Source organism: Nasonia vitripennis (assembly GCF_009193385.2).
Source record: "Nasonia vitripennis strain AsymCx chromosome 1 unlocalized genomic scaffold, Nvit_psr_1.1 chr1_random0009, whole genome shotgun sequence".
Taxonomy (NCBI): Eukaryota; Metazoa; Arthropoda; class Insecta; order Hymenoptera; family Pteromalidae; genus Nasonia; species Nasonia vitripennis.
In genome coordinates this window covers 1,270,086-1,290,867 of record NW_022279596.1, presented here as the reverse complement: position 1 = coordinate 1,290,867, position 20,782 = coordinate 1,270,086, and the positions used below count along the sequence as shown (strand labels likewise).

The following is a 20,782-nucleotide window of genomic DNA, read 5'->3' as shown; positions in this document are numbered from 1 at the left end:
CTCGATTAATATTTTCAAATAGAATTTTGAATTAACAACAACAGTCTTTATGGAAATTATATTTTATAATTATTCCAATTTCATTAAAACATTACAAGGCACTTTCTAATATCTACATTTTATTTATTAATAATTCAGAAACTAATTAAAAAATTATGAAAATTACCAGTTAAGATTTGTGCTGGTAGATTGTAAATATCGCCTTTCTGTGAGGTTGGGGACGTTGGAATAGAGTTTTCTCCTATGTTGAACTTCTTATTACGTATTCGCTGTTCTTCCTCATCTTCATCAGAGCTAGAACCTTTCTTTCTTTTATAGAATTTGCGATTGTTGGGGTTCTGTAGTTTCTGATCTTCATCATTAAAAACTGATGTGTCCTCTGCTAATTCCGCTTTTTTGGCAGCTTCTTCGTATGAAGTACATGCTTTTAAAATAAAATAAAGATTAAGAGATAATGATACGGTTTATAATTTAAGTTCATACATTTTTTTAACCGAGTATTAGTATAACCGAGCGTATACGTTAGGGTTTACAAGGGGTTTACGTAGAACATAACGTTTTGGGCAGTACTGCCAATCCACTGTAGCAGACTGCAGTTGAAACGAAGGAACACACCTGCACAAAATTTAACCTATAAAAATGTTTAAATTTGAATTGTATGGCAATAAATTGTAAAATTCTTTTTTCAAATAAAATTATAAAATGTTGTAAGAGAATGTATTATAATAAATTAGTTTCTGATTAAAAAAAAAGGTCTACCACTGTCTCAAAAAAGGAAAGGAGAATAAATAACGCACATTTCCAAATGAAAATTTTATTATTATAATTAGTTAAGTAGCATAGGCAATGATTGTATGATTATGTTCTTCATTGTATAAGTAAGCGATTAATAGCTTCAAACTGAAAGACGAATCATACGTATTTTATTTTAAAATAACTTGAAATTTTGCTCATGCTAAAATTTTGTCCAGCATATAGTTTATAATTAATTGAACATAGTTTTGACACTAAATTTGGTTTACAATATATTGCTTTAATCTTCAGAAAGGCCATTTTGAATTGATGTCTTGCAAATAAGTATCGATGGGCAGTTTTGTTTAATTGTTCTCTATGACTCTTTACTATTCGATATTCTTGATGATAAAAACTTGGGCTAAGTTGTATAAAACATGCTCTAATCTAAACATAATCATACAATCATTGCCTATGCTACTTAACTAATTATAATAATAAAATTTTCATTTGGAAATGTGCGTTATTTATTCTCCTTTCCTTTTTTGAGACAGTGGTAGACCTTTTTTTTTAATCAGAAACTAATTTATTATAATACATTCTCTTACAACATTTTATAATTTTATTTGAAAAAAGAATTTTACAATTTATTGCCATACAATTCAAATTTAAACATTTTTATAGGTTAAATTTTGAGCAGGTGTGTTCCTTCGTTTCAACTGCAGTCTGCTATAGTGGATTGGCAGTACTGCCCAAAACGTTATGTTCTACGTAAACCCCTTGTAAACCCTAACGTATACGCTCAATTGTGGACGCAGCCGTAGGTATCGTCACGGCGATACCGAACAACAATGCGTATATACTTAGACCATGCGTAGCCGGTATCGGTATACCGATAGATACGTTGGCAAAAACGCGCCGCAGCCCTACCTAGCGTATCCCGAGGTTAGACTCTCGGCAGCGGGCAGTCCCCGGCTCGGCGCTCTCGCCAAGTCTGTGTATAGATACGTTGGCAACGCGCGGTGTTCGACGAAGAAATGGGCTCTCCGGGTTTGCTGAAAGACTGTGCAGACAATGTATAATCTGAGCACCCGAAGATTAAGCCCTACCTCGTTTTTTTTTTAATGTACGAGGCCCAGAAATAAATACGACATGCAAGCATTGAGCAGCAACAATATCGCGAAAATCTGTACAGAATCAGCAAAAAATGTCATGCACTTTTTTTCAGCAAGATTATATTTACATTGTGAATCAACAGGTCTTAGAATCGTCAAATAACCGCCGCGTAATTTATCCTTTTTTCTCGAGCACGTGGCTACACACCGTAAACTATGTATAATGATAATGTAAAGGAAACTTACCAACATCTAAATAAATTTGTTTCACTTCATAAAGAAGCCAACTCGTCAGGAGTTTTGCTGGATGCGATGGCTTTTATTATTTTTCGTTCGTTTTTAAATGGCGGCCATACAGCATGTTTCTTGTCATCAAGTATCCAGAAGTCGGGGATGGCCTCTACTGATTCTTTCTCTTCGTTACTTGCGTCCCTTTCCGTAAAAACAGTTAAATACCAGGTCCCTTGATTCTCCAAAGAATTTCCCTTGGCCATTTTGGCGGACACACGAGCCTGACACGAGGTCCAATCCGGCACGTTTGAGAGCGAGTGTCGAACAAAGAGCGGAGAAGCTGAAGGAGGAGCTATAAGAACACCGCTTCAAACTCTCACGAGACTTTTGGGAAACTGTGATCGCTAAGTGGACAGATTGACACCGGTAGGCGGGCTGTCCCATACATTAGGTATATAGACTGGGAGCGAGATAGACTACAGCGCCACGCTGATACCACGAACTAGTGGAAAGTTTATAGGTACGTTCTTGCAAAAATAGTATATACTCGGGGAAGTTCCGATAGTAACTGTCGTTTCGAAATAAATCATCTTCTCAGAGAGCCTGCTAGAACAAAACCCACTCACCAAAAAGTGGAAGCCAGTACTAAAAGGTATATGTCGTATTTGATACATGTATTTTTTGCATCAAAAACTTTGAATTATCTTTAAAATGAAGCACAAACTTTTTGTCAGAAGACTTTATGTAAATATGTTCAACCTAACCTATAATTTGGTCGAAAATATTGCTGTTGCATATCTGACAAAAAAAAACTTCCATGATCTGCCCTATTAAAAGAAATAATGTACATAAAGTACTGATTTATTCATGTGTGAATTATAGATGATACTATAATATTTTAACTTGCATTTACCTTAAGAGGTATATGTACATACTTTTAACTTCCATTCGTGTATCTTTGTACTTCATTGCTGAACTATTTTATAAAACTGTAAAGTGAAAGTTCATATATGCAAATAAGTATAAGGGTAAAGTGAAATTATAAGTTTCTGCTTGCACAAGTACAGTATAATTCAATAATATAACTGGCTATGTCCAGCTGTTTCTCTGTGACAACTATTAGCAGAAAGTTTTATCGCCCACTGTGTAAACGAGCATCCAACATAAGTAGAAAAGTTGCAGTCGTATGAAAAACAGTCTCTCGAGGGTACATAGAATTTTGTGCTCTTCTTTGATTTCATTTCATTTCTTGTAATGAAGCTTGATGTGTTAATTTTTGTCTAGATACTTTTATGAATAGTTAGAAACAGCCTATCACGACTATTTTTATTTAAATATATCAGTTGTGTCATTAGTCAGAAAGCTAACATTTTTACATTGGGCGAGAAAAATTTCTTATAGTCAGCATAGAGGATCATCCAACGCGTAGCTGCTCAGTGCATTTATAAAATACGTGGAAGGCAATTAGACAATATTACTTTTCATTTAGAAGTTGGCATGAAAGAACTATATTTATTTTCATACATTTATTATTTATGAATATTTTGTCAACTAATTTGAATTCCCTTTTTTATCCCTAGATATACACTGGAACTGATGTTAATATCCTTGACCAAGCTTTTAAATACAAGCTCCGGTAGTCAACCAGATCAATAACGTGTATTAGTCTTTAGCATTTGGTCAGCAGATCTAAACAGACTTCTGTTACTGAAATTCATTGACTCCACTGAAGTATAGTTATACCATATAGCTTTTTTTATAAAAATTGATAATTTACTAATGTTTTCAAAAATTATCCTTAGTTCCTTCTTTTGGTAGATATGATAACTACTGAAAAAACGGAACATAAAGGTTAAATTAGACTAAATTTAACAATTTTATTCAAACTTTACATGTTTATGTGGGTACGAATAATTAATAATTATAATATAATTATAAAATATAATTTTTTACAGTTATGTTCAATGTACACCTGTAATACTACACCTGTGTAATCTCTATATCACATGGTATCGTCTATTACTTTTGATGTCTTTCTGTGACAACTGTTAGCATACATTTTTATCGCCCACTGTGCAAACGAGCATAGATTCCATGGTATTTATCATTAAAATGTCAAGAAAATCTTACGGCGAACCATATACAAAAAGATATCCGTTGACTAATTAGTGCAAGAAGAGCATCTTTATTAAAAGGTGTTAATGCTCAATTTTTACAGTATCTTGACCTTGCCAATCAAAACTTAGAAAATAATTGCGAAGAATCTGACGAATGTAATAAAATTGTGAAGAATATTAATGCTTATGCAAATGATATAAATTTTGAAGTTTATTTAAATATTTTTGGACAAAAAGGTAATGCTACAAGTTCAAGTACTAAAGAATCAAGTATAGAAAAATCAAACGAACATACATTGTGCTCACGAATATCTGATAATGTACATGATAAGAATTTATGTGTTGTGAATCCATTAATGCTTTTTCTTCAAAATATTAATGATAGTGACGATAGTAGTGATTCTGAAAGTAATTTACATGAAGATGAGATAATGTTAAAAGAAAACGAAAAGGATGAACGATTTATTGATTCAATCAGAAATTTTTGTTTGAAACATGTTCACACTATTCCTCATATTGCTGTTAATGGCCTACTAAGCGTTTTAAGGGAGCATATTAATACATCATTCCCAAAAGACGCTCGGAGTCTACTAAAAATACTTAGATTTACGGAACTTCATCAAATGAACAATGGTCAGTACTGCCATTATGGGTTGCAACGTGCTATAACTATTTTTGTGCTAAGCTTCATAGAACAAAATATAAACGTTGATTCGATACAGTTACTAGTAAATATCGACGGTGCACCTTTAGCGAAATCCTCAGAAAAAGGACTTTGGATTATTTCATGTTCCGAAACAGTGTTGAACGATGTAGAATTAGTGGGCATTTATCATGGAGAAGATAAGCCTTCCGATAGTAACACTTTATTAAAAATGTTTGTGAGCGGATTATTACTTTTGGTTAACCATGGTTTTGCGTGTAATGGAAAAGTGTACAAAATCACATTACGAGCTCTTATATGCGATGCCCCAGCAAAGGCTTATATCATGAAAATTAAATATCACACAGGATATTGCAGTTGTACGAAGTGTCAAATAGAAGGAGAATGGTTAAATAAAATTTGTTTTTCTGGTCCCATCGCTAATTTGAGAACAGATGCAGATTTTAGAAATTATAGCTATATGGACGAAGAATATCAGCGTGAACGAACAATTGTAACTAATATTCCTAATTTTGGATTGGTCACAAATGTTCCATTAGACTATGTGCATCTCGTATGCTTAGGAGTAACGCTAAAACTAATAGAACACTGGCTATGCGGGGGAACGAGAGTAAAATTGTCTGAGAATCAGCGAAAAATAGTTTCTGACAGATTGGTCAATCTAAAAATGTTTATGCCATCTGACTTTAGCAGAAAGCCAAGAAAATTTGAGAATGTTCGACGTTTATGGAAGGCGCATGAGCTTCGGCAATTCCTGTTATACTCAGGCCCCTTAGTTCTACGTGACATTTTGAATGAAGATTTGTACAGTCATTTTTTACTTTTGCACGTGTCTATTTCAATATTAGTCAATCCCATTTTGTGTTTAGATGATTATTATTTAAATTATGCTGGCAATCTTTTGAATAAGTTTGTTCAAATTTATGAAATTTTGTACGATGCTAGTAACGTTTCACATAACGTTCATAATCTCTTACATCTCGTTGGAGATGTAAGAGAATATGGCTGCATAGACTCTTTCAGTGCTTTTCGTTTTGAAACCTATATCAGAAAAATGAAACAATTAGTGAGAAAGGGAGACAAACCTTTGCAACAAATACATCGCAGGTTGGGAGAGATTGTAGCATGTAAGAACTATTCGATGGATAATAACAAAACTTCTGTATTATTAAAAATGTATCATAACGGACCTATACTGCAGCCGCATGCTAGGGATAATCAATATCAAATTTTTAGACGGAACTCATTGTACTTAAACATTAGCTATAGCAAAAGTAATTGCGTCTTATTAAAGAATGGTTTTGTCGTCGAATGCTTGAATTTTGTTGAAAATAAAGACAAAGAGAAGTTTATTATAGGTAAACCATTAGACATAATCGGACATTTTTACTCTTATCCTTTTAATTCAAGCACTCTAAATATTAAGGTAGTGAAATATTGTAATGCGAATTTACACTCATACTCTTGTAAATAGATTTTAGCAAAATTGTGCAAATTACCGTATCATGAAAAGTTTGTTCTGTTCCCGCTTATCCACACCTATAATGTTGAATAATAGTATATTTCGATACAAGTGCGCAAAAGTTGATTCTACATGAGTGTGAGGTTTGGCGCCTGAGCGAAGCGAGGGTGACAATCACGCGAGTATAGAATCAAAAAAAGTATGCGTATCGAACGATATTTTTTGAGACAGGGGGCGGAAAATGCAGTTGAACGCACGCGGAGCGTGCGTAAAACTGCATTTTACGCACATTGTATCGAAGATAGTACATTACGATACGTGTGACTTAAATGGTTCTTTTTTACACGGCGCAGTAAGCAACCAAGCGTAGTGAGGGCGCTAAGCGCCGTGTAAAACTGAACCATTTAAGTCAAGAGTATCGTATAAAATTTTATAGCACAGTGTGGCTAAAATCCGCTGTTAAGTCACGCCTATCTGTGACTAAAGTAGTCCTTTTTTGCACCGTGTTCATCACACTCGCTACGCTCGTGCGCTAACCTCACGGTGCAAATAAGGACTACTTTAGTCACGAATAGGCGAGACTTGCGGATTTTAGCCACACTGTGCTATAAAGATTATTAAAATGCTGAGGTTCTACTGGTTGGCGTAATAGGGTTATGTAGTTAACTTTGTGCATGCTTCGGCAGACGCGTCGGGCCTAAGGAGTTTTATTCTTCGCAAGAATTCGAATAGTGTGGTTAGAACAGGTAGCCTCGATGCGGGCCAATCGCTATGAAGGATTTTCTGTGTATTTAAATTTTGCAGATTTGCTAAATCGCGAGTGGTTGGAACACGGAGCTTAGATTGGGATGAGAAAAGTTTTGAAGGATTTTCCGAACGTTAAAATTTCTGCCTATGTAATCGGGCTGGATGGACCTCTCTATTATACACGATCCATGAGAGCCGTCGGGTCTAGAACGTTGTGTTGTGAACGATTGGTTAGAACAAGAAGAGACGATCGGGACATCTACGTGGAGGAAATGCTTCATAGCGACCGCCCTGATCGAGGCTACCTGTTCTAACTACTTGCGAAATCAATCTTATACTTGCGAAATAATAAAACTTTTTAGGCCCGACGCGTTTCCCGAAACATGCACACATACTACAGTTCACAATCGCGGTTTCCTAGAACAGAAATACATATTTCATTCGATTCATTATGAAAGAACACACCTGTTAATACTTCTTTATAAATAAAAAGCCATATAATTATTTACAAAAATAATACAGGAAAAAGAAAACAATAGTCCAAATACGAGACATTGGTGCGCTTGCGCGCCTGATCAAACCTTAATATCCTCTCTTAAAAAAATGATGGCCTTTGTTGTGAAGCATTTAATACGTGATTCTGATTGGTTGCTGGTTGGTTGCCTAGGCAACGAGATCAGAACCGCTTTAAATTCATAACCCTCAACTCAGTCATAACTCATAACCCTGGTAGAAATGTTTGAGGTGTTTAAAATGAAATGTGGAAACCTTGATAACAGATAAAATATATGCAATATAACTAACAAGAAATTTTAGTAAAAATTAATCATTACCAAGAGTGTGTAGTATTACAACATGTGTATTGAAAAGTGGCACCCTAACCCTATTTAAAGTAGTAATAAAGTGTGTGAATATTATTTAGTTTATTTTTGAAATGTCAGTGAGAAGTTCAATTAAAAGAATAAAGAGTTTGAAGTTATACTGTGTCTCTGTGCCCAAAGTCGCCCTCGATGAGCTTTGAGAGGTGAATTTAAAGAAAAGTTCAGTATCCGAGTCAGTAAGTTTAAGTCTATCATTATACAATGCTCTTTGAATTGTAAAAAGGCTACTAGACAACTAAAATATGACACTGCCACTTACTATGTTACCTAGAAATATGTAACCTAGATGATTCTGATTTAACTGTTTTTGTTTATATTTTCACATCAAGGCTCATGCGAATTTTTTAATTGAGCAGGTCGAATTTTACTTATAGCCAGTTACGCAGAAACTACTATCCCTAGCACATTGTATTTCTGGTTTACAGCGTATTTTTACATGGAGAAAGTGATAAATGTTTTGGCTTTTTTGTCAAGGTATTAATTAGAATTTTGACTTTTAATAGTTGTGAGGTATTTTGAGACCGATACCTGTTTTTCCATTTTTGCACTTATTCTCATTCAAAAACTAACAAGTCTAAAGAGCTCATACATTGCATATAGATTTATTCTGTGATTGTGAAAAGATATTTAAAGTTGAATCGACCTCAACTGAAAAACTTCTGATTTCGACTCCGACACTGATGTGAATGCAAACTCATGCTATATGACTAAATAATTATCATGAGTGTTGTAGTTGAACACAAAAGTATTTCAGTTAACGTTGATTCAACTTTCTTTAAATATCTTTCCACAATCACAAAAGAAATCTATATGCAAAATATGAGCATTCTAGACCTGTTAGTTTTCGAATGATAAAACATGTTTTTTTTTTTTTTTACATGGCATTTGGAACTCGAAAGTTCATCGCCTCATCTACGCAAGCCTTCCACGCTGCCCTATCTTGTGTCAACCCCACCCAAGATGCACCTCTCCGATCGACACCCACCCGTCCTATTTCTACTAGATCCGCTTTTACGTTGTCCTCCCATCTACGTCTAGGTCTACCTAGAGGTCGCGTTACCATCGGCCTGCCCTTCATGACACGCGCTGCCGTACGGTCGTCTCCCATTCTCGCTACGTGCCCTGCCCATCCCAAACTGCGCGATTTTATTATTCTGTTAATATTTGGTGACGCGTACAGATTGTGTAACTCATCATTGTGTAGTCTCCTCCATTCCCCGGTTTCCTCATCTTTCTGCGGACCGTATATTTTTCGCAAGACTTTATTTTCAAATACCCTAAAACGGTTGTCCGCCTGCTTAGTGAGGGCCCACGTTTCGCACCCGTACAGAACCACCGGCAGTATTATTGTCCTGTATATTCTTATTTTAACGTTTTTAGACAACAGCCTCGACTTAAGTAAATTACTCACGGCGTAGAAGCAAGCATTACCCGAATGGAGTCTCTTATTTATTTCGACATTAATCTCGTTTCTATCATTTATGGTCGTACCCAGATACCTGAATTCGCTAACCTTTTCAAAAGTAAAATTCCCAACTCTGAGATCTTCCTCCCCTCTGCAGATCCCTAGCTTATCCACAATCATGTACTTTGTTTTTGATTCACGCACTTCTAACCCTGTATACTCCACCGCTTTTATGAGGATTTCAGCGTTTCTTGCTACCGTTTCCCTACAATCCCCCAGTATATCCAAATCATCTGCGTAGCCTAGTATCTGCGTTGTTCCATTAAGCGTTGCGCCCATCTGGCTAACCTGCATTTTTCTAACGGCATATTCTAACGTTAAGTTGAACAGCACCGTAGAGAGTCCATCCCCTTGTTTTAAACCATCGCGTATCATGAAGGGTTCTGATACATTACCGCCTACTCGGACCTTTCCCGTGCTTCCGTTCAGACATATTTGAATTAATCTCACGAGTTTTTTCGGTACACCGAGAAGTACTAGAATTTGATACATTTTGCTTCGCTTAATAGAGTCGTACGCTTTTTTAAAATCTATAAATAGTTGGTGTATGGTTTCGCAAAATTCCCACTTTTTCTCTAACAACTGTCTTATGGTAAACATTTGATCGCTCGTCGATCTGTTGCGCCGAAATCCGCACTGATAATCTCCTACTATATCTTCCGCGAATGGAGTGAGTCTAGCTTGTATTACGTTTGACAGAACTTTGTAGCACGTTGCTAAAAGTGAAATACCCCTATAGTTATTGCATTCTGTCTTATCCCCCTTTTTAAAAATCGGTATAATGATAGATTCCTTCCAATTTTCGGGTATTGTTTCATTTTTCCAGATGGCACATACTAGTTTATAGATTTTGAAAGTGAGCTCGACGCCCCCATATTTGAGTAACTCAGCTGGTATAGAGTCATTTCCCGCGGCTTTGTTGTTTTTTAGTTTTTTAATCGCGGCCTCTACTTCTTGGTAGCTCGGTTCCTTCACGTGGGGTTCAGCAGTGTGAATTTCGTCCCCTAATTCTTCGCTATTTTCGTGCACGTTTAATAATTTATCGAAATAATTTTTCCACAGCGACAGTAATTCGTTGTCATTTGTTACGAGGTCCCCGTTTTCGTCCTTCATCAATTGCGCTCTACTCCTAAAACCCTTTCTGATGGCGTTAATCCCTCTGTACATTTCGCGGGGGTTATTTTCCTTACTGTTAGTTTCTATTCTCCTAATAAGATTCTTTTGATACTCCCGCTTCTTATTTCTGTAGATCGCGCTCGTCCGTTTCCTTACGTTAGAATACTCTTCTACGGTCCTATCGCTTCTATTTTGTAAGCTATCTAATTTAGCCTTTTTGCGCCTTTCAAACCAGAGTTCGCACTCTTCGTCAAACCATGGTTTGCTCTTTGGCTTTTTCTTTTTACCCAGTACTTTGTTCGCGGCCTCTTTTATCGTTTTTTCGATGTGCACCCATAAGCTATTCGGTTCGTCATTCCCCTCCGGCGATGTGTTTGCTTCAAGTGCCTGAAACCTGTTATTAATTTCTATCTGGTACCTAATTCGCTCTGTTCTATCTCGTAGTTTCTCAATATCGAAGCTTTCTACCTTGTTTGCTCGCTTACTATTTTGATTCGCTACTAGTCTAGCTCTTAATTTGGCTACTACTAGGAAGTGGTCCGAGTCGCTATCTGCCCCTCTGTAAGCCCTTACGTCAAGAACATTAGTATGACGTCTTTTTTCAATGAGGAAATGATCAATTTGGTTCTGTGTGGCCCCGTCCGGCGATGTCCACGTTGCCTTGTGTATGTTCTTGTGCTTAAAACACGTAGTTTTGATTATAAGATCTTTTGCCGCCGCGAAATTTATGACCCTAATACCGTTATCATTGCTGGCTTCGTGCAGGCTTTCCTTACCTATAGTAGGCCTAAACATTTCCTCCCTACCTATTTTAGCATTGAAATCGCCTAATACTATTCTTGTGTCGTAAGACGCGAACTGGCCGATTACCTGCTCTAAAGTTTCGTAATAGAGATCCTTAGCTTCTTCTTCTTTGTCCTCCGTAGGACAGTGTACATTAATAAATACATATCTATACCATTCACCTTCGATAATGATGTACGAGAGCCTATCATTGACGGATTTGAAACTTTTAACCGAATGTATGATGCTTTTGCTTACGAGAAATCCGGTGCCTAGAGATCCCCCACTCCCGGCCCCATACAGGTACGTGAAGTTACCCGATGCTAGTACTCCGCCATCTGGCCACCGCGATTCCTGTATTGCTACCAAATCTAGATTGTACCTATCAGCTTCCTTTACGAGTTCTTTAAACGCACCTGCTCTGTATAGACTGCGAACATTCCAAGTTCCGACCCTTAAGTCCCTTTTGGTTCGGATTTGATTTTTTTGAGCCATGATGTTATGTTAAACCCGCGCGCTTCGGATCCTGTTCCGATCGCAGGTGAGTCCACCGTTCTAGAGGTGATAACCCCCATACCTCTCTAGAACTAAGTATGAGAGCTTTCCGACTTTGACGAGGACAGTGTCAATTCGTCGTCAGACACACTACGGTTTCATTCTCGCATCCTAACGCCCCCCTGCAAGGCAGCGCGCCTTCGCTGGCATCGTTACCGCGTAAGAACAGGTGACGAATCATTCTACACATCCCCTTTCGGGGCAGTTGTCATCGCTCCCGCATCCTCCTCGGCAGCAGGATTTTGGCCCATTTTTGTAATGTGTGATGAAAGAGATAGATTGAGAGATAAGAGATAATGTGAAGTGTTTTTGTTGTTGTGGTGCTTGCGTAGTGTTTCTAGATGAATGCGTTCGACAGTGTGGGCTCATCACACCCACGCCTGTTCCTATCGGCTGTCCGCGGCTGCTTATTCAATTTATTCGCAGCTAACCTCTTTCTCAGGGGCTGTTCCTCTATCCGCAACCTAAGGACGCGCTGTGTAGTGGTGATAGGCACCCACCCGTCCGATCTGGACGACAACGCCCAAGACCCGCTTAGGGTAGCGGCATTGTAACAGTGATAAAACATGTAAAAATAGAAAAACAGGTATCGGTCTCAAAATCTCTCACAACTGTTAAAAGTCAAAATTCTAATTAATGCATTGACAAAAAAGCTAAAATACTTATCACTTTCTTCAAGTAAAAATACACTGGAAACCAGAAATACAATGTGCTAGAGATGGTAGTTTCTGTGTAACTGTCTACAAGCAAAATTTGATACGCTGGCGGCAGGTCCACGATAGTCACTTTTTTCACCCGGAGATATCTTTCTGCACACTTTTTGTACACTTTCAGAAGAGATTTTGTATACAAATTTTAGGTATATTAGCATACAACTTTTTGACAGCTTTTCTTGAGACTTACAGTCATCTTGTTTAGGCGCTCTTTAAGGTATCATTTATTAGAATTACTTTGACGTCCGCAAGACAGGAAACATGGTGGAAAGAAGACGTCAACTAGACAACTTTTAGAAAACTATGAATGTATTTCAAATTTTGTCATACCCAACATATCTAAAAGATCTCTAATATCATTACTTCAAAGCAATCTTTAAACGCTCTTATAAAGAATATTGTGGGGTTTATAAAAATCATTATAATTTTTTGTTTTCCTTATTTTTTTGTCATTTACGCAATTGTAAGGTGCCGAGGCTAGATAGTCATCGCGTGTTCGAGGTGTAGTATTGGCGTATATCGCGCACCTAGCGTCGCTAGAAAAAACTACTGGCAAATGGAGAGGGGAAAGAACAACGTCGGGACTCAGTTCCGAACGAACGCCCGAGCGAGCACCACGTACTCCATTTTTTATACTTACGCATTTTTCTTTACTTTTTTCGTAATAAACGCTAGTTAAGATTAATTCCATTAATTCTGGTGTCTCAGTTATTTTTATTTTCACTACCATAAGACTTCACCTATCCTGCACGCCACAAATATTTCTGAAATTTTTTCCTACATAAGAAGTCTTAAACGAAATGTCAAAAAGTATTCTAAAAGTCATTTTTAATGATTACTATTTTGGTGCAGCAAAACGTATCTTCAAAAAAGACGTCAAGTTGATAACTTTAAGAAATTCTCAAAGTAATCTTTAAAAAAGTAATTTATAAGATATCTAAAAAGCTTGTTGACACTTTTATATTATCTAAAAGCTATCAATTTGAAAACTTTTTGAAAATCTTAAAGTAGTCTTCCGAAAGATGGGTAATAAGATATTCCAAATTTCATTGAGCTAACTAAAAGGCATCTTTTTGATGTCTTTTGGAAATTCTTACAGAGCTCTCAAGAAAGATAAGTTTTTAGATGTTCAAAAGTCCGCCAGTGTTTATAGGGATGCGCATTCAAAAAGCAGACGATTTCAAAAATTCAAATTTTGTTGAAGTTAAGATTAACAGGTGTATGTAAATACTATTTGAAATAATTTTTCTTATTCTTAAAAAAGGTATGTTGCTCTACTGCTTACTCCGTCTATTATAGTTTATTTTTATGTTGTTTTGAAAAGACGGTCTTCAATGATAGTCGTAGTTCAGTAATAAAATAATTTCAATTGCCTTAAAAACTATGCAACTATGTTCAATGACTCATTTCATACTACCATTAAATGAACATAATTAATACATGACTTTTGTAAAAGTGTAAGAGGGCCAAAGTAACAATGCGAACAAACAATGTATATGCTTTTTTCTTCATTCTTGTAATATCATAAATTAACAAATAGGATGTATAAACATTATACGCATGTACACGAAATAACTTTGAAGACCGCCTTTTCAAAGTACAACATAAGAATAAACTATAATAGACGAAGTAAGCAGTAGAGCAACATGCTATTTCTCTTTTGGCCACTCATACATACTTATAAAAAACTGAAAAAATTAGATTGCTTAATAAGAAAAATTATTTCAAGCAGTATTTTTATACACCTGTTAATCTTAACCTCAAAAAATTTGAATTTTTAAAATTGTCTGTTTTGTGAATGCGCATGCGCTTTCCGAATTGCTGACCGTCGCGATACTTCAAGGCGCCTTTTCACCGAGATCATTTTTATCGATTTTTTTTCGACTGTCGATGTATCGTTCTATCTCAATAAAGCCCCAGAAGCGAAAACACGCCAATGACTTGGATTTTGATCACAGTTGATTACGCTCCGCGTGCGTTCAACTGCATTTTCCCCCTCCTGTCTCAAAAAATATCATTCGATACGCATGCTTTTTTTTTATTCTATACTCGCGTGATTGTCACCCTCGCTTCGCTGAGGCGACAAACCTCACACTCGTGTAGAATCAACTTTTGCGCACTTGTATCGAAATATACTATTATAGCACTTGTCCCGATTAATCTTCCCTGTTCTCACCATATTTGATTCGATTCCTTATGAAAAAATACGTTTTGTAATCGTTATAATAAAGAAAGATAAAATTATTTACAAAAGCTATAGAAAATAGAAAATAATGATCGAAATTCAGAACATTGGCGCAATTTCGCGCCTGATCTAATCTCAGTGTATATTATATAATAGGTCTGAACTGAACATCAGAGCATACAATTGGTCTGAAATAAGCGTATGCGTTCATTCCAACCCCATAACCGCATTTGAAATCAGCCATCAATTTGTTTATTTACATTCGCGAAGTTTACTCAGCGCGACTCACTTCACTTACTTCTCGCGAAAAAATCGCCGACTCTGGGGAAATCCCAGCACTGGCCCAGTTGTAGAATCGATACTGGCCCAGTACTGGCATGCCGATTCTGAGCCATAGTTGGGCCAATACTGTCCACATATTTTCAAAATTAGTATTGGCTAATAGGTACTGGTTTAACACTGGCCCAGCATCGGCACGCCGATACTGGCATGACAAGATTGGCCCAGTGCCGGACCAGTACTGCATCCATATTTGCACAATTTTCAAAAAATGGATCAGTACTGGCACGACACTGGGCCGATGCTGGCTTGTAATACTTATTAGCTGCACTGAAAAATTCTTCAGGCTGCTGCTGCACTACTCCAAGTGCCGCTGTTGTATAAAAATTGTGCAGCAGCCGTCTGAAAATTGAGCAGCAGCGCTCTAGATGGTGCCGCGCAGAGTAGGTTGCATGGCTGCTGCTCAATTTCCGAATGGTTGCTGCACAAGTTTTGTATAACAGCGGCGCAAAATTTTGGGAGGATGATTTTTCATCGTCGTATATATATATATATATATATATATATATATATATATATATATATATATATATATATATATATGTGCGTGTGCGTGTGTGTGTGTGTGTGTTAATGTAAATTTTGAAACCGAAAACGGAAGACAAGAGCCACATATATTATATTTTCGTAAAAAATCGAAAAATTTTTTGCCATTTTCAAGCCTAGACAACTTTTCATCTAGGCAGCCATTTTTAACCCACCAGCCCTCAAATTAATTCTTTATTTTAATACTTTGATTCTGTTAAAACACCATTTTTGGATTGCGCCTCCAGACAAAAAGTGACAATTTTCTGATTTTCGGTTATTTTCCCCGTGTTAAATTCCCATAAGAGAATTTAAACTGCCCGGCAAAAAAATAGGTATTTTTTAATCTTGGGAACCCAAGGTTTTTCGGGTTCTATATGACCTAAAGAACGAAATAAAAGTGGTCGGGTAGGTGTGCTTCCAAATTTCAAATTTGTTTACTCAGACCCCTGAAGTGTCCGGATTTTTCTAGATTTGCACATATACACATGTGTATATACTGTATATAGGGGCGGCGGCGCTGCTGATGGGTTGATGCTACTGGGATGCGTGCGCGCAGGTATATGTATATAGGTAAGCCGCACCGTCCGGCATTGTTCTTCTAATTTATGCTAAGGCGGCCCCGGCGGCCGGCCAGTCGGCCACTGCATGTATAACCGGCGGCGACGGACGCGCATGCGACTCTTATGCAAGCTCGCGCGCGCATACATCACGTATTACTGAGTTATGGCATCCTCTACCATGTGCCGCGCTAAATCTTGCGCGCTAAACTAATTGAATTATTGCCGGAAACTTGGCCTTACGGCATTCATTAAGCTGCATAATGGAAAAGAGTCACGGCGCTTGAACGCAATCACCCTTGGCTGATACCACCGCGGACCGTACCGAGGACTGCTCTACTGCTGGCCTGCTGCAGTTTATCTCCAGTTGTCTCGACTTGGCGAGACGCAATAGCTAGACAAATTATATACGAATGCGTTCTTTTTCTCCTTCTCCGCATTCTACTATTCTCGATCGTGCTAATTTATAATATTAATACATGCGGTCGTAGGTGTGTGTGTTTAGGGGCGGGGGTGGGTGGAAGGGGAGGGGATTCCACCGGAAAAATACACATTTCAAAAATGAAGAAAAAAACGTTGGGACACGCGCCCGAGCCACTTACTTTCTATAATTGTACATGTTTAAAAACATAGCTAAAACCGAAACGCTTAGCCTTTCTTATAACGCACTCGCTAATATTTAAAGGTTTGTTTATGAACACACATACACGTACACACATACACGTACACACATACACACGCGCGCACGCAAACACACACAAAGTATGCAGTCATTCAAATATTATTGATAAATTCGTTAAACTAACATAGGGTAAGACTTGACGATAAGAAAGGAAAAATTGTCACTTTTTGCTGTTCTGATTACCGGTTGTGTAACCGAATAGCATTTTCAATATACTGACCATGTTTTATAGAAGAAATTCGTATTCTTATGAAACAGATCAATTTTTTAAGATTCGTCAATTGCACAATCTAAATAAAACAACTCAGTTTCATTCGAATACTTTTGACTTGTGACAATTGATTTTTGTATACAAGATTTTAGGGATTGTAATGATAATAACATATACAATTTATAAATTAGTGACACGATTAGAAAATAATAATCAACGAAACTTTTTTCGCAATAGCATTATTTCAGCTAAGAAAACAGACTAAACTATTCCTGATAAATGTTGCACTACAGGATAATACTTATTTAACGTGGTGGGTCCAGTATTTATTTGTTCCTGTTCCTTTTTGCATGTAACGGGCCTTATCTTCCGCCGTTACGACAGTGGCGACACTCCCATCTGTCTAGCAGCCACGGCTATGCCGGAGCCGGCTGCCGGAATGGCAGTACGACACTGCAGGAGCCGTATACGACAGTACCGCCATCTAAAGACAGTGCATGTCGCATTGTAGCGGCCTATAGATTTTGATTTGTTTAACGACGACAGCGCCACTGTATGCTCTCTCTTAAATAGATGTGTTCTTATCTAAATAGTTCTTAATTCTGTTACTAAGGTTAAATTAGATATATATTTGTGGAGAAAATATCCTTCTATGCGTAAAAAGTATAAACTAATGTATTTTAGCAAATTAATAATTTTCAGATTTTCCGTAAAAGCCATGGAGTCATGCAGCAAATTGTGTAAGGAGTGAAGTTGTCTTTAATTACTAATAGTGTTATTCTAGTTATATTGATGTGGTTTATGATAAGGATCGCTTGTCCAATTTTAATATTGAAGTTTACACTCCATATTTAGTTAGTATTTTAGATTTTAGTTTATTTTGACTTTTCAATTTTAAATTGTACATATTGTTGATGCATAATAATATTCTTTAATAGTTATTATTTTTCTCTAATTATTAGTGATATATGTGCGTATGTGTATATAATTTGTTTAATTGCACAAGTGTTCCATGTATGCGTGTCCTGCCTTCAATAAAGTACTTCAATGGAATTGTTAGATAAGTAATTTTATATAAATTTAAATCAAAAATTATTGTTTAAAATTTTTACTATTAAGCATTTACTTTGTGGAATTTATTTTATTGTTGCAGGTTCTTCAATGTTTATGATGTTTGTAGCAGATACATTATTCTATTACATTCTTGACTAGTAAAAATTATATTATTTTTAATGTATTCAAATCATTATTTATTCTTTCATATAATAGTATATTGTGTACCAAGGGCGTAAAGTGGGCTTTTTTAGACCGAGTGTGGATTTTGCAGTACGAGTCAAGGCAAGTTAGCCCGAGCCGAAGGCGAGGGCGTTTACGAGCCGCAGACGAGTACTGCAAAATCCACGAGGCCAAAAAGCCCACTTGTTAGCCCTTGGTGCACACCATATTTTATGTAACGCGCGGACGTATTTTCGCGTTTTTTCGTACGTGTTAAGAGGGACTGATGTGATTATTTTTTGACACGGCAACCATGCTCTTGTCTTGTTCAAACATTACATAAAATAAATAAATAATGCAAATTTATCAAAATCAACTTTTTTTTTTAAATTACAAAATAAAAATTTTGCGGGCAATAAAGACTTTTTAGCGGTCAATAAAGGCCATTATTGCCCGCTGTTTGAATATACGGGCAATAATATTATATTGTGTACCAAGGGCGTAAAGTGGGCTTTTTTAGGCCGAGTGTGGATTTTGCAGTACGAATCAAGGCGAGTACTGCAAAATCCACGAGGCCAAAAAGCCCACTTAGCCCTTGGTGCACACCATATTTTATGTAACGCGCGGACGTATTATCGCGTTTTTTCGTACGTGTTCTGAGGGACTGATGGACTATTTTTAGACACGACAACCGTGCTCTTGTCTTGTTCAAACATTATATAAAAGTCAAATTCATTTTTGTTTTTTTTTTGTAAATAAATAATTGATTTTAACAGTACCGAATTTATAATGAGAAAATTGGAAAAAAAATGAAATAAAGTATTATGTAAAGGGTTTTAATGAAAAAAACTAAGAAATTTCGACAATGTTAATTTATATTTAGTTATAAATTATATATGGTTCAAGAACATAACAGTTTATACATTTTTTATTTAATAATAAATAATGCAAATTTATCAAAATCAACTTTTTTTAAAATTACAAAAAAAAAAATTTTGCGGGCAATAAAGACTTTTTAGCGGGCAATAAAGGCCATTATTGCCCGCTGTTTGAATATGCGGGCAATAAAGGTTTTTATTGCCCGCTAAAATAACTTTTTTGCCCGTCGGTCAAAAAAGAGTCACTTTAGTCCCTATTAATAGGTACGAAAAACGCGAAAATCGTTCGCGTGTTACATAAACGTTTTTATTGCCCGCTAAAATAACTTTTTTGCACGCCGGTCAAAAAAGAGTCACTTTAGTCCCTATTAATAGGTACGAAAAATGCGAAAATCGTTCGCGTGTTACATAATAGTATATTGTGTATCAAGGGCGTAAAGTAGGCTTTTTTAGGCCGAGTGTGGAGTTTCCAGTACGAGTCAAGGAGTATTTTTTATCTATTTTCAATGATTTGTAGCTTATAAGGGATGCATTTTTAACTAAAACTACCCAGATACCTTTTGTTGTGAAATTTTCTAAATTTTAAAATAAAAATATTTTTCAAGCCCTATATATATGTTAAGGCTACCTTATTTGCGTTTTAAACCTTAAAATGTGAAAATCTGAATGTTTGATCCGGACTCCGAAAACCTCAATACAGTAAAAAAATACTTTTTTATAGTAAAAAAGTAGCTGTAAAGTTTCAGAATGGGTCTGAACTTCTACTAGAAGTTACGTAGAAAACAAACATGATATAATGGCTAATAAGTGGTTTTATATGCAAATTTGACACTTATAACCTAGTACATTTCATGTCTATCGATACCAACAAAGTTACGCAGCTATCTAGCTTTGAGCACAAGCAGAAAAGCATTATACAACAAGTAGATTACAACTACCGAAGCTCGGCTTGGCTCGTAGCAACATATCATGATATAATTTTAATTAAAAAGTGATGAAAATGAATATTCAACTTTTATACCTATGTCTATAAATTGGATTGTTTTATCCAATCACTATAAAATTAGTCATAAAGATGGCTGCTGGAACTCGAAAAGTATCTACACAATTCTCAATATGGCAGGGGACATACGTTTGTTGCAAAAAATAAGAATATCAATTGGAAAATTATGGATACGCAATAATCTAGTATTGATATTTAACTTTCGAGTCATCATAAATTTGTAAACTTTAACTACTATCTTGCAGCCCAAAAAATTATTATTTTATACTTTAAAAAACATTTGGAGACAAAAATATTGAAATTTGTACTGATTATGTTATATACTGATATTATACCATGATATGTTGCTACGAGCTAAGCCCAGCTCTTGAAGTTGTGAACTACCTGTTGCTTACTACTCTTTTACTACTTAAACTTAGCCGTGTAACTTTATTTGTATCGATAGACTTACAATTAACTGAGTTATATGTGTCAAATTCGCGTATAAACCACTTATCAGCCATTATATCATGTTTGTTTACAACATAACTTTTAGTGTAGGTCAGACCCATTCGTAAATATATTATATCGCTTACAAAAATTAACTTAATTATCCACTGACAT

The 20,782-nt window shown here is 36.2% G+C and overlaps 1 long non-coding RNA gene across 2 annotated transcripts in view; it reads right to left on the bottom strand.

Annotated features, from left to right (window-relative positions):
• Window positions 1-172: 172 nt before the first annotated feature.
• The window catches only part of LOC116417840, a 38,277-nt gene continuing 17,667 nt past the window's right edge, over window positions 173-20,782 (bottom strand). Inside the window, exons 2-5 of one of the 2 annotated variants that reach the window (XR_004228076.1) lie at window positions 2,992-3,067; window positions 2,803-2,905; window positions 2,094-2,723; window positions 173-424 (exon numbers count right to left, since the gene is read on the bottom strand). This is a non-coding gene — a long non-coding RNA (uncharacterized LOC116417840). Of the gene's footprint in view, window positions 425-2,093; window positions 2,906-2,991; window positions 3,068-20,782 lie in introns of both variants that reach the window. The other variant, XR_004228075.1, reaches the window with a different exon arrangement.